This window comes from Camelus bactrianus, chromosome 14, assembly GCF_048773025.1.
Source record: "Camelus bactrianus isolate YW-2024 breed Bactrian camel chromosome 14, ASM4877302v1, whole genome shotgun sequence".
NCBI classification, from domain to species: Eukaryota; Metazoa; Chordata; class Mammalia; order Artiodactyla; family Camelidae; genus Camelus; species Camelus bactrianus.
This window is the reverse complement of record NC_133552.1, coordinates 68696249-68707736: the sequence shown is the minus strand read 5'-3', so window position 1 is coordinate 68707736 and position 11488 is coordinate 68696249. Positions and strand designations below refer to the sequence as shown.

Genomic DNA, 11488 nt, shown 5'->3' with positions numbered 1-11488 from the left:
GATCAGACTGCGCCCCCAGTAGGACAGGTATGGCCCCTGAGCTGAGGGGACGCCCCGCCTCCTGCCAAGGTGACAGCTGGCAGCACGCCCCGAGGAGAGCCACGCGTCGCGTCCACGTCAGAGCCAGCCCTCCCACGGCCCGCACAGGGCGCCCGCACGGAAGGCCGCGGTCCGTGACGGCTCCGCCTGAGCTGGCAGAGGTTGAGGAAGGCCAACAGAATGAAAAGGCAGAGGAACGGCTCTCAAATGAAGGAATGAGAGAAAACCCCTGAAAAAATAAATACTAAATCAGAAATAAACAATCACCAGATAAACAGTTCAAGGCATTGGTGATCAAAATGTGAAGTTAATCAGGGAAAAAAGTAGATGTACACACTGAACATTTTAACAAGGAACTAGATTATGTTTTTAAAAGACCTAATCATAAAGGAAGAATTCCAGATGGGCCCGGGGATGGGGCGGCACAGCCATCTGCTCAGAGGTCCCACTCCGGGTGGCAGCGTCGGTGGGACCTTCCTCCAGGTTGTCCTGACGCTGCCGTCACCAGAAGTCCTTCTCAGGTGACCTGAAAGGCAGAGACATGAGGGAAACATCCAGGGTGTGTGTGACTGTAGCCAGTTGGAAAGGGACACTCTTTTTGACACTTCATGGAGTGAATGCTCGTTGACCTCACAGTGGCCATTCTCTCTCTCCTAAGAAGTTGGGCACCTCGATGCTCTCAGACGACACAGCTGCCGACGTCAGGCTTCGGGACCCGTGGTTATTTCCGCAGTCTGCTTCCCTGGTACCTGAGTGAGGCCGAGCAGCCCTTAATTCTGGGATTTCCCTTTGGTTTCCTATAAACACAGAGGCGTATGGGACTCCGTGTTACCCACTTTCCAGCTGTCCTTTTGAGAGGTGGCAATGCCTCGATCTGAGAGCACTGTTTGGGTTGTTAACACCGGTAAAAACTAACTTCTAAGGTGAGTGGCTTGAACACACAGCCGGGAGCTTGCTTCCTGGGTGCACGTACGGCAGCGCCAGGTGGTCGGCACCCGGCTTTGCGCCAGCCCTCCTCCCGTGGCGCCACGCGGGCGTCTGTGTCCCTGTCTGCACCGGAGAGCTCCGCAGCGGCCCAGTCCCGATGGGCGTATGATGGGCATGCACAGCACGTTGTCTGGTTCGCCTTCTCCAGTCCTCCCAGGTCGCCTCCTCGTCATTGAAACAATTCTGAATTAAGACGAGAGCGTTATTCATCGACACCTTGTTCAGGTGACGCCCCATGTGTTTTCCACTAATGGGATGGATGAAGCTTCCAGTGTGGAGCAGTGGGCACCTGGCTGTGGCAGGTGGGTTATGGGTGTTAAGACGGCCCCTGCACCAACACCTGTCTCCTCTGCGCACCTAAGTCTACTCCCCACAGGCGTGTTTCTTTGCGTTACAGAGATGTTTACTAAAATGCACATTTAGTAAGAAGGCAAGCAGCTTCACCTGCAGTGATCAGCAGCCTTCCGGATGTTGGCTCGGTGTCCTCTGAAGGCAAGGTGGCCGTGTCGGGGGGGACTATGTTGGTGGCAGAGCACCTGTAGGCAGACAAACCTGGAAACTGAAAGGGAAGGGCTGTGGCATGAGGGTCTGGAGTGTCACATGCTACAGGGGTACAAATCCAACCCCTGAGGCCCATAGAGAAAGCAAATGTCTTTCCTAAGCCCTGCAGCAGGGTGCATCTTAGGACACGCACAGGCCCCTCGGAGAGTCTTGGTTTCGCCGCTCCACACCCCCTTCGTCATGGTGCCCCCGCGATGAGCCAGCACACGGGGACACAAGAGAACACGCGCACGTTCCTTCTCATCTTTTCCACGCTGAATGTGATGCTGATCTGCCGAGTGACCACACCCAGTGGGCGCGCCGTGTACCAGCCCCTGTGCCAAATCCAAGGTACGGAGTCTCTGTTTTCTCCTTCTTCAAGTCAGCCTGAAAGGCGAGAAGCAAATGTGATTCATTTCATTCGTGTTTATCGCATTATGTCAACACAAAAATTCTGGCAACACATGAAAATAATGCATCTGTGACCTCGGTTCCTCTGAATGTGAGGGACTTGGCTAAAGCAGCTCAAAGCGACTTATGCTTCAGGAAGGAGGAGGACATGTCTGCTCGTCAAATGTGCATTCTTTCCGCTTACAATACATAAAGCACGAGTTCTTGCCCTTGAAAGAAGAATCAGCAAGAGGTCACTTCGTTCCTGCTGATTCGGGGCTGGTCTGGGCAGGGAGGTCGGGACAATAATCTCGGAAAGAGTGGGCTCTTTGATGTGACGCTGAGGGGGTGGGGTGGTGTCACCAGCCCACACAGAGAGGTGGCCCTAGTGTCTCATGTCACTGGGGCTGGGGGCTGGGTCCCCTGCCAGCACAGGGCCTGCCCCGAAGGGCGGTTGGCCTTGCCAGTCTCTTGAGAAGCTTTGCTGAGACATGCTCGTTGGTTCAAGAATTTAGTTTAAGTCATGTCTGCTTGGAGCATCCGTCCTCTACCTCCTGTTCGCTGTCTCTGTAAACTCGGTGTCTGCGCACGCGGAGCAATGGTCGTCTCCCAGCGTCTACATCCAGTGCTCCATCCGGAGGACTGTCCCCTCCTTGGTGCTGACTAGCGGGCAGGACAGCAAAGCAGTGCCACGTACAAGTGCGTTCCTCTCCCCCGCCGCGCACCATGCTCCTTACGCAGGGGACAAAATACTGAGCGTGCAGGCAAATGATTTCTTACACACTTGACTTACATTTGAAGCACAAGGGAGGAACTCACATTTTAAAGGTGGACCATGGGGAGCCCTTGGAATCCGTATTTGCCTTTCTCCGGTTGTAGGGGCTTCACGATAAGAGGTTTAACAGATTTAATTCAGTTACTTTGAGGTGCCACCTGCAGCCCTGCCGTCTTAGGTGTTATGCAAATACTGTTAATTACAAGCCCAAAGTTAGGATGTTCGGGGGAACAATGTAGGAAGCTGATTAACACCACTCACTATTTGCCACCGGAGGTTTGCCGGGAGCAAAACCAGCACCCTAGCTTGGCAATTCCAAGTTCCCTAACTCAGCGACACAGTACTGCCTGCGTGAGGCCCAGTGTCTCTAAGAAGCAAATAAGGAGCAAACCCGGAGGCATCTCGAGTGATAGAGAAGCTTACACCTCACGCTTCCTGGGGGCGGCGCGCACACGCGGGTGGTGGCGTTGGTGATGGGAGCTGCTCTAGTTCGCATCAGAGGCGCTGGCGGAACTGGTCCCGTGAAGCTGGACGTGACCGCACTGGTATTCCCACCCGTACCAGGAACGCCAACCCCGTTCCTTCTGGGGTGTTTTAAAGACCACACTTCTAATCATAAGGCCGTGTGCACCGGCGCCTTGTGAGTAACTGGGTCGGGTTAGCATCCACTGATGAGCGGCTGAAGCCGGGACGCAGCCATCACGGCAAGTGTCATGCTATCATCCTCACGGAGAATCGTCCCTTGGCTGGGACTCAGCCCAGCTTCCTGGGTGTCCCCAGCTCTAAGATACATTGAGATGTGGGCTTCTGATCGCTTCAGCTCATAAATGTGCTAATTAGGAGCATCAAGTGACCAGGGAACACATCCCTAGAAAAGATTTACAGGCACATAAAAATAAAATTAATGGCACCATCAACACTAGCAGAAGGTGCTAACGCTGAGGTAAGCACATAGTGCCCTAGGCAGCTGGGGAGATGGAGACTGCGAAGAGCCTGGTTTGTGATCCTGAGCCAGAGCGGAAAGGGTGCCCTTTGGGAGAATGCAGACTCAGATATGGGCACCACCGGGAAAGCCAGTCTTGCCGACGGTGTGGCCAGTCAGCTGCGAGCTGATGAAAGCAGTGGCTTTGGGGATGATGTGCGCGGTAACTCCCGGGGCAGATGCGGTTAGCTCAGCCTCGTGGTGGCCCGGGGGAGGAGCCCCTCCTGGCACGCCCAGCGGACGTCCCAGCGGGCAGAGCTGGCCCTGTGCGGACGGGGCTCAGAGGGGCTGCGCTCGGCTGCAGCTTATGCCCGCCTCCTCTCTGTGTGCACTGGTGTTTGGCGTGGAGGCTATTTCCCTGCGGCTCCTTATTATATTTGCATTTTCTATTATAAAATAAAATATCTTTTAAAGAAGGGCCACGGAGAGGCTTGGAATTCCCACTGGACAGAGATGTTGAAAGCCACAGAGGTTACTAATTGTTACCAGTGGACAGAACATAGGTTAAAAATAGATGGACAATGTGACCGTCATTTCTTTGTGTGGTGTTTTTACGCAGAACGATTTCCCTTAAAATCAGCCTGAGAAATAGAAATTAGAGAAGCAGAACATAGAAGATTACGAGCCATTGAGAGGAAAGCGAGTCTGGCTACGTGCGTAAAGCACCAGTTTGACACAGGCAGCGGCAGCGTGGGCTGGCTGTGTTCTCGGCACAGGAAGGCGCACCTTGAGCTAACTCGGGCGGCCGCCGGATGCTCATGGAGCTGGGTGGAGTCGGGGCTCCCTGGGCTGCCCTCGCCCTGCCACGAGGCCGTCGGAAACCGGGCATGGCTGGTGAGGCCCCTCCTCCACGCCCTCGGCACCCCTTTCATGGGCTCCTGGTTTGTTTCTTGGTGTTTCTGAGTCTGTGATGTCTGTCAGCCTCCCCTTTGGTGTGGCCAGAGGCTGCCTCTCCACCTCACTCCTTGGTACCTGCTCCTACCTCGCTGTGACCTACTGTGGCCCCGATCCAACCTCATGGAATTTTCTGGCTGCAGATCCCACTGTTGAAGGCTTTATTCTCTTGTTATTTCCAAGTACAATCTCCCGAAGGGGGCTTCTGAGAGGGCCAGTCCATCTTTCCACACCAGGCGTCTTCAGGGGTGGCTCTCAGCTCAGGACAGCCCTGGTGTCATCCCTTGGTCCCACCGGGTGGTGGCTGGTGGGGTGTCAGCAGAGAGGAGGGATCAGAGTGTGCAGGCACCTTTGCTGGCATGTCCAGCAGGGCAGGGCGACTAGAGAAGGCTACGTGAGCGTCCTGCGGTTTCCACAGGAAGCTGCCCCTGGGGGGTGAGTCTTACAGACAGGAAAGACCAAGGCATTTCCCAGGGGGACCAGAAGGGGCGGGTCCTGTGAGGGCGCCGTGAGCTGAGCTGGACCGCAGGGTACTGGTCTTCAGAATGAGCACCTCATCTAATCAACTTAGAGATGTCATTGTTGAGCTCAGTTTCTGGTAGGTCGGGCCTGAGCCAGAAAGTCAAGCCGACAGACAGGGGGCCAGGGCTGTGGACCTGGAGTGGGAGCCTTCTCCTCCTTGCAGAAGGGGCCGTCTGGGCATGCTGCACACAGCTTGATCAACAAGTGTGAACATATCCAATGACCCAGCCCCAGCGTGGAGACGGACCTTTGCAGACACCTCCTGAACTCTCCAGAATTCCTCCCCACCCCTACACGCCACGTAACTAAAGTCCGCTGGACTGCAAGCTCCCTTCTGTGCTGCTTTCTACCCTCAGAGCAAGGAACCAAAAAACCCGAGCTGACAAAAGAATGGAAAAATAAAATATTTTAATAGTATCCATGTTTGTTAAATTGTTGCGATTCAGCCCCGCGCAGCCTGCGGAGTATTTTGCAGTTGTCTCAAAGCTCCCGGTAGGAGAGCCGTGACAGACTCCGCACAGGTGGGGAGTCCTTTCAGGGCAGGCGCTGTGTCTTGCTCACTCCCATGTCCCCAGAACTTGCTAGAAGTTGTATCTGGTGCACAGGAGAGACGTGATGGACACCGAACGAGAAGTCCGGTTTGGTTCCTCGGCTTCTCTGGGTGGCGCTGCAGTAGACTGACACCCTCCCAGGGCGAGCGCTCTGCTCAGCGTGCTGCTGGGACTGGGGTATGTCTCAAGGTTGGGACCCAAGGTCGTCTTGTCGGTGCTGGAGTGAAGGCCGCTGAAGGTCTGGGGACCAGGATTTGTCCTGCAAGTTGCAGCTGCTGTTTCTGGAGCTGGTGACAAAGCAGAACATCTGAGCTGGAACCAGGGCTCCCAGAGCAGAGAGGGACGGGGCTCAGATGGTCAGAGAGCAAGTGACGTCTGGTTCCTTTGAGAAAGACGACACCAGCTATGAATCGCGTGGAACACCGCTGCTGTTTCCATTTATCAGTGCGCTGTTAGCTGAGTGTCAGAAAAGCTGGCCGTGTTTAGGGGCTTTGTGTAAAGTGGTATCAAAGTCAAAGGCAAGTCACAGGGTCGGGGGCGGCAGCTCTCGTGGGGCGCTGGTGGCACGGGGCGGGGCGGCCCACAGACCTGCCTCACGGGTCCTCCCGACGACCTTCCGCAGCGTCTGCTTCTCCGTGTTCAGTGTTTTTCTCTGAGCTGGAGGAAGACGGCTCTGCCCTGCGGGTCTGGAAAGGCATTTTTGAACTTGTCTTACCATAGACTTTCTTGGTGAAGCTTTCTTTGATCCCAAAGACAGAGGGAACGGCTTTTCTCCAAGGGCCTCTAGAAGCCTGCTCGTAGCATACATCAGATTCTTAGGGCAACTGTAACAAAGCGGCACAGACGCAGAGGCTGGGACAACAGGAATGATTGTCCCACAGCAGTGGGGGCTGGCAGCCCACGCCCAGGGGGCCCGAGGAGGGGCCCACCCCACCCCCGCCCCGGGTCTCCTTGTCTCTTCACCCCATCTTCCTCGCTGTCTGTCTCTGTGCCCAAATTTCCCTTTTAGCAGGGCACCGGTTACATCGGGCTAGGGCCTGCCCTGATAAACTCTTTCCAACTTGATTTCCTCCCTAAAGACTCTGTCTCCAAATAAGGTCCCGTTCTAGGTGCAGGGGGGTTGGGACTTCCAGTGAACTTGGAGGGAACACAGTTTGATAACTCTCCGTTCTGAACACTGTTTTCCTCATCCTCTGCTCCTCTCCCCTCGGCAGACTGTGGGCCCAAGGCCAGAGCCTGGGATTAGGTCTTTGTGTCTTCAGGACAGTAGTTGGAATCTTCAGAGTGCTCAGAAAACATGCTTAAAAAAGAGAATCAATGAAAGGTAGGTGCTCAATGGCTATTGTTGAATGAATGAACTGTTCACAAATTTATACTAAGCTGCAAATGACTGATATGAGACCCTTTCTGAGAGCGGGTTTTGTTTGGGTGAAGAGCTGGTGTTCAGCAGACAGCAAGGACTGTGGGCTTCAGACAGAAGTGGGAGGGAAGCAACTAACAGCAACAAAGGAAGTACACCGGGACAGAGAGGGGGTCCCAGGACGAGAAATACTGATTTTCAGTTTTTCTTGAGGCTGGCCCTGCATTTGGTACTTTCAAGAATTTTAAATCTTAACCTTATAAAAAAAAATTAAGTAGAGTAAAACTCACCTTGTGCCGCAGGTAGAAGCGGTTGGTAACCAGGTTAGACACCCTTGATCAAGGCGGGGCTAGAAGCACCGTTTCCATCTTCCTCATCCATCTAAGGGGATGCTCTCCAAACCCTGCGCTATTAATGGCTCAGCAAAGACTTTGAGGTAACACTCATTGTTCTATGACATTTTCAGCCAGCTTGTCACAATTTCATCTTTTTCACTGTATAATATTCTAACAGGCCTGCCACATCCGTGATTGGATGAGCCTGCATAGAAAAGAGGAGAAGACATCTTAAGGGACAAATTTTAACTTGAAATTTAAAAGACTTTCACATATGCTAATGGCACACATATGCTAATGACATACAAATTACATACAAATCATATGCAAATCGGTCTCTCATCCATCCAGCTCTCCTTCTGCTTTGATGTGGCCCTCGGGAAGCACCCTTCTGGAGACCATTAATCTAAAGAGTTGATTTAACAGCTTATTCGTTCTTTAACTTTTTGTTATCTAATTGCCTTCATTAGCTGGGGTAACGCATAAACGCATCCTAGAATTTCATCAATAAGAGCCCATAATTTACACAAAGGGATCTTTATTTGGTGAGTGGTTATAGACACACATATACACATACACACAAAAGCTCTGTTTTGAAAGAGGTTATAGAAATCAGAATGCACATAGAAGATGCATTCATAATAGCTATCACTGTCAAATTAAGCACCTGGATAGCAATGCCATCTTTGCGCCATCCCTGAGAAGGGCCCTTGGAAATGTGTTACTCTGTGTCTTGCTAGAGCAAAACAATCACATTTAGGTACCAAATACGTATGTCTGACAAAGTGCTGTTTCAGCAGAGAGTGAAATCACACGAACTCTCTCACGTGAGCTGGCGGATGGCAGGCCAGTTGTCTGTAGATATTCCCGAAGTATTTCTAAGGTCACCGCGGGAGAATCACTGCCAGGCTATGGGACAGAGGAGGGTACCTCTGTCTGTTCAGGGCACCGAAATCACCCAGCAGACACCCGTGGGTGGAAGGCACCCTGGCAGACCTGTTTATATAAGGCCTGTGGCTGCAGGGGCCAGCGTGGCAGCAGCTCCAACAGCAAGTTCGACCAACAAAAATGCCCATCTTGATGCTGGGAGCGTAGTGTGAGCACCCCAGACTCAGCCGGCTGGCATCCCCCATGACCCCCAGCTTCTTTTTGGCCTGAGCAACTTAGCAAACACTCAGTGAGCACCTCCCTGCAGGGACACCCCACAGCATCCACGGGGGGAAAGCAAAGTAGTGAAGATGTACCCTGGCCACCATCAGTTCAAACCACCTTACAAGCCAGCATCCTAGTCAGTTCGTGCGTCCACATAGAGCGCTCCCCGCCGAGTCCTTTTTCTCCACAGCAGCCAAGAGCAGGAAGATGAAAATACGGAAAAGTAGTCAATGGGAGCCTTTCCTCGTCACCCCAGTCGTGGTCCTGGCCGCTCCCTGTAGACGGCAAAGGGTAAGGATGCGATGGGTCCTGTTTAGAATTCTGATCTCCTCAACAGGCTTATTGTGAACCGTGAGTGGCACCTCCAGGAGGCCAGCGGCTCTCGCACTCGTGGGCGTGTCTGCACTCCCGCTGTCCCCTCTGCACGCTGTTCACCAGCGCTCTCCTCTCCCTCACGGTTCACGACAGAGCTCAGCGCCTTACTGCCCAGTGTGAAAGAGGAGCGCCTCGGAGCAGTGGGCCCTTCGCAGGGGGGCTGTCATTCCAGGCACTGCGCCCATCTGCAGCCAGAGCCAGCCAGGCCCAGACAAGCACACAGGCAAACACCACCCCGCAACCCAGGTGCTTTGCTTAGTTCCACCCAGTGCAGGCTGAAACCCAAGACAGCCTCGCTCCAGAGTCTAGGCTGTTAATCACTAGGTTACGCTGCCGTGTTTCTTAGTAGACTCACACGATTTCCTAAAAACTTCGGTAATTTGCTAGTCAAATGCAAGAATGACTGCAAGGATGAGGTACCGGAGATGATCCAAAGCAAATTCGGTCCCTCCGAACTGGGAGGAAAACATGCAACTGAAAGTGTGCTAAGAAATAGGAAAACTTTTGCTTATAATCTCAGCGCAGGCAGTGGTGGACCCATTTGGTTGTCGCCTGAGTGGCAGGGGAGGTAGGTTCCGGGCCGTCGGAGACACGAGTGTGCCTTACAGATGGAGCACAGGCCAGTTTTCCCCGGGACCAGACTAGAGATTTCAGCTGAAGCAGAACAGGAGGAAATGCCTCAGGTTTTGAAGCCTGCAGCCAGGGAGGAAGAGCAGAACCAAGGAGGTCCGTGGCAGTCCCTCCAGCGCTTCCCGCAAAGCCGCCTGCGATCTGCGGGGCTGGCCCCAGGGGGACCGGGGACCGGGGCCCACAGGCTGGGCTGCAGCGAGTCTGCAAACCAGCTCTGCGCTCCTGGGAGGGGAGAGCGTTGCAGCAGGTCTGGAAATCCCGCTGGCCAGCCCACCCTGAATACCTAAGGTGCCTGCGGAGGGGCTGGGGGGCCTCCTAACTCACGGGGAGCTTTGAAGCCCCTTACGCTGTCGTCGGCACCTGCTCCCTGAGCACCTCTCGGCTCTCTCTCACGCTCACGTGCGTACTTGGTTTTCATTCATTTTTCTCCAGCTGAACTCAGTCTTTCTAAGAGGACCCATTTTTGCCAGTTTTGAGTCTAGGCGAGAAGGAGTTGTGGCAGGAAGAGTTACTGATTTCGAGTATAGGAAGTGTGGTCCTGGAATTGGTTAGCCGAGGCCCGGTCTGGCCGAGCCCCCTGGATCCTGTCCGGGGGCCACCGCGTTGGTCCTTGTGTCTCCCCTGTCTCCTCCCTTCCCTTGTCTGTCACAGGCTTGGCAGTTTGGCGGGTACTGGTTAGGTGTCCTGTAGAATTTCCCAAATCTGCGATTGCACAGTATTTCTTGCATGATTAGACTGGCGTTTGGGGGCTTAAAACGTCCTTTGGAAGACATGCAATTCAGTTTGCCTTTGTTTGGTTTTGTGTTATTTGAAGATAACGGCTGAGCCTTTTTTCTGCATCACTATCCAAGTTGCTAATAAATCCACGTCGGTGCCGACAGGGACACACGTCTCCACCAGCTGAAGCCCTGTTTATGAATGAGGAGGGTCTGCGATCACGTTCCCTCACGGTGTCTGGTGGTCACAGTTTTCCTTTTAGTGGCCCCTTCTCAAGTCATTTGATTTGTTTATTTTTCGGGATAGACATCAGATTTACCTGCTCGGATCACGTTCTCCTGCCTTCGCAGTTGTGTAACGTGGTTCTGCCCAGGACATCACCTGTGTTACGGCACATGCCTGTGGTTGGCTTGGCACAAGCCCGAGTTAACACACGTTGAGTCACAGATCTGAGTGACTGAATTGGCACATGGTGACAATTCTGCTGCGTCGGTCAGGATTTCGGCCAGCCATGTAACGAGGTGCTTCACGTGCTGCGGACAAAGCAGGGTGACACAGACTGTCAGGTGGAATGAGGTGACTGCGTCGGTGGAGTGACCGTCCCCAAGTATGGGTTAGTGACGTGGGGTGAGCCCAAAGTTCCCCAGCAGGGCTTTGCTGGGGGTTCTGCCCTGCGCTACATTTGTTGCCACACCTTGTAAAAATGCAAAAGGTGGGAAAGAAAAAGAGGGGGTGGCCCCAACCTGGCAGAGCCACTCACCTGTCTAACTCTTCAGGTAAAAGTAACCAGGTAGCAAAATGATCTTGACAAACAGGGAATTTTTAGGCCAAACTATCTAGAAATAGGAATATAAACGTACATCCTGGTTCCAATTTTATGCAGTTGCCACAATGAAATACTACAGACGCGGTGGCTGAAAGGACAGAAATGGACCGTCTCCCGGCTCTGAAGGACAGGAAGCTGAGATCAAGGTGTCAGCAGGGCTCCTTCCTCCCGAGACCCCGGGGAGAATCCATTCCAGCCTCCTGTCTGGCTTCCAGTGCTTTGCTGGCTGCCTTTGGCATTTGCTGCGTGCAGGAGCAGTGCCCATCTCTGCTTCCATCTTCCTGGTGTGCGGTCTGCGTCCAAACTGCCCCTTTCCATCAGCACGCCAGTCACGTTGGATTAGATACTCACTCCACTCTGATGTCATCTCAACCAGTTACACCTGTCACAACCAAGTGAGGTCACATTCGGAG

General features: G+C 53.5%; 1 long non-coding RNA gene across 1 annotated transcript in view; it reads right to left on the bottom strand.

The window, feature by feature from the left end:
• Window positions 1-5520: 5520 nt before the first annotated feature.
• LOC141579789 (uncharacterized) overlaps window positions 5521-11488 on the bottom strand; it is a 13564-nt gene continuing 7596 nt past the window's right edge. Inside the window, exons 2-3 of the long non-coding RNA XR_012511773.1 lie at window positions 7331-7580; window positions 5521-6980 (exon numbers count right to left, since the gene is read on the bottom strand). This is a non-coding gene — a long non-coding RNA (uncharacterized LOC141579789). The remainder of the gene's footprint in view (window positions 6981-7330; window positions 7581-11488) is intronic.